Source organism: Lampris incognitus, chromosome 1 (genome assembly GCF_029633865.1).
Source record: "Lampris incognitus isolate fLamInc1 chromosome 1, fLamInc1.hap2, whole genome shotgun sequence".
NCBI classification, from domain to species: Eukaryota; Metazoa; Chordata; class Actinopteri; order Lampriformes; family Lampridae; genus Lampris; species Lampris incognitus.
Genome location: NC_079211.1, coordinates 8,224,110 through 8,226,914, shown reverse-complemented (window position 1 = coordinate 8,226,914; position 2,805 = coordinate 8,224,110). Strand labels below are relative to the sequence as shown.

Below are 2,805 nucleotides of genomic sequence, written 5' to 3'. Positions count from 1 at the left end.
AATACCCCATAATGACAAAGTGAAAAAGGTTTTGTAGAAATGTTTTCAAATTTATTAAAAATAAAAAAACTGAAATATTGCATGTACATAAGTATTCACACCCTTTACTCAGTACTTGGTTGAGGCACCCGTGGCAGCGATTACAGCCTCAAGTCTTCCTGGGTATGAAGCTACAAGCTTGGCACACCTATATTTGGGGTATTTCTCCCATTCTTCTCTGCAGATCCTCTCCAGCTCTGTAAGGTTAGATGGGGAGCGTCGCTGCACAGCTATTTTCAGGTCTTTCCAGAGATGTCCAATGGGGTTCAAGTCTGGGCTCTAGCTGGGCCACTCAAGGACATTCACAGACTTGTCCCGAAGCCACTCCTTCGTTGTCTCGGCTGTGTGCTTAGGGTCGTTGTCGTGTTGAAAGGTAAACCTTCGCCCCAGTCTGAGGTCCTGAGCGCTCTGGAGCAGGTTTTCATCAAGGATCTCTCTGTACTTTGCTCCATTCATCTTTCCCTCGATCCTGACTAGTCTCCCAGTTCCTGCTGCGGAAAAACATCCCAATAACACCAAAAAGACAGTCAGCACCGGGCAAGGCCGCCGCCAGACCACCCTTGGTGTTATCGGAACTGCCAGTCTGCATGGGCTAGCAGTTAGCTTAGCCTACCCTGCTTCCATGTCCTGTCAGACCACCCTTGGTGTTATCGGAACTGCCAGTCTGCATGGGCTAGCAGTTAGCTTAGCCTACCCTGCTTCCATGTCCTGTCAGACCACCCTTGGTGTTATTGGAACTGCCAGTCTGCATGGGCTAGCAGTTAGCTTAGCCTACCCTGCTTCCATGTCCTGTCAGACCACCCTTGGTGTTATCGGAACTGCCAGTCTGCATGGGCTAGCAGTTAGCTTAGCCTACCCTGCTTCCATGTCCTGTCAGACCACCCTTGGTGTTATCGGAACTGCCAGTCTGCATGGGCTAGCAGTTAGCTTAGCCTACCCTGCTTCCATGTCCTGTCAGACCACCCTTGGTGTTATTGGAACTGCCAGTCTGCATGGGCTAGCGGTTAGCTTAGCCTACCCTGCTTCCATGTCCTGTCAGACCGCCCTTGGTGTTAGCTCTTCGGGTGTAGCTCCAGGCAGGGCCGTGGTCCCTGGGCCCACAGAACAAAGCTCTCCCAAGCCGATCCAGCGCCACCCAGCCATCAACTGAAGACACACAAGTAGACGCAGATGTGGACAAAGACGTTGCATGGACGGTACTGGGTGAGGCCGCCGCAAACTTAAGTTCGCGCCGCCATCTTCCCACAGCAGTACTGGGTGAGGCCGCTGCAAATATGAATTCGCGCCGCCATCTTCCTTTATCCCTAATAGCTTCAGTTTTGGTGCATTTGTGTTGCTCACAATAGCTTCCCGTGCAGGTCACCGTTTTCAAAGGTTGCCGATCTTGGTGCAACACCAGCCCGGTTTGCTCGGCTGTGCGCTGCAGCAGCAGCAGGGGCACATTGAGGAGATAATCCAGAGTTCCTGGATTCCTCCCTCTTCTTTTCATTTTGCGGCAGTCTCCGCGCAGTTCTCCTGCAGACGCCATTACATTTGGATACTTGTCGTTAACGGTTAATGGCTACCAATGAAAAACAGCACGTAGAGGAGCAGAAACAGAACCCTTGTGGGTTCAGTGGTTGTTGCTGCTTGCTTCGATGTAGGCCCAAGCATCTCGTCGCCGCCTGCTTCTGTCACGGTGCTGTAATGTTACCGGGCTCGTGACTGATAAACCTCGACTCGACTTAATTTGAGCAACGCGTCATCACTTTCGTTAATTGGTGAAGCCAGCTGCTTTACTGCTTGGTAGGTGTTGAAAGCAGCATAGAGGAGCTTCTCAGTTGCACGTGTTCAGTATTTCAGCTGAAATACTCAACACTGGGTTGCCACAGCATCAAACAGCAACCGCACTGCTGGAAAGTGAGAGATACAATACTTCTGGAGTACACAAACGGCGTCTCTCTCTGTCGACGAGCTCACGTCGGTGGAGGTGTTTCCGGAACTGAGCGGGAAGTTTGGACCAGGAAGAGTTTTACTCAGGCTAGATTTACACCAGTGTACCCCTTCAGCAAAGGACGGGTACACATTTGTGTTACTGAAAAAAAAATAGCCCTTGTGCACATGCATGTGCACGCACACACACACACACACACACACACACACACACACCGACCCCTCCCTCCTGTCTGCAGTATTTGATATGTGGGGGACATTAATCGCTGTGTCTGATTAGCACACTGACGATACGCTGTAAAATACGCTGTAAAAAGTGAACCGCGTGATGAACACGGCTATTCTCAAAAATATTTCTTTTTTTGCAAAAACGAACAATGTCGTGAGACCGTTCAACTCGTCCTGTTATGACGCAGCCAATCAAAACTAACAACGAAGAACAAATTAAGACGTAGAAGAAGATTGGCCAAAACAAGTCAGATGATTTTAAGATTTTTTTTTTTTTTTTGCAGCATCACAATTTAGCTCTCAGGCAGCAGCCCCCCCCCCCTTCCTGGAAAGAGGAGGCGGGGGAGGAGGGGGTGGGAGTCGATGGTGTGTGTGTGTGTGTGTGTGTGTGTGTGTGTGTGTGTTCAACCAACCACACACACACACACACACACACACACACACACACACACACACACACACACACACACACACACACACACACACACACGCCGGAGCCCCTGGAGAAATTCCTCAGATTTTTGTTGGATTTTTGGGAGTGATAACAATACCGTAGTGGAGTAGTCTTAATGGCACGGCACTCTATGGGAATGTCAACCCCCACCC

The 2,805-nt window shown here is 50.1% G+C and overlaps 1 pseudogene; it reads right to left on the bottom strand.

Annotated features, from left to right (window-relative positions):
• LOC130114416 (dipeptidyl peptidase 9-like) overlaps window positions 1-1,567 on the bottom strand; it is a 10,757-nt pseudogene extending 9,190 nt beyond the window's left edge.
• Between the last annotated feature and the right edge of the window lie 1,238 nt (window positions 1,568-2,805).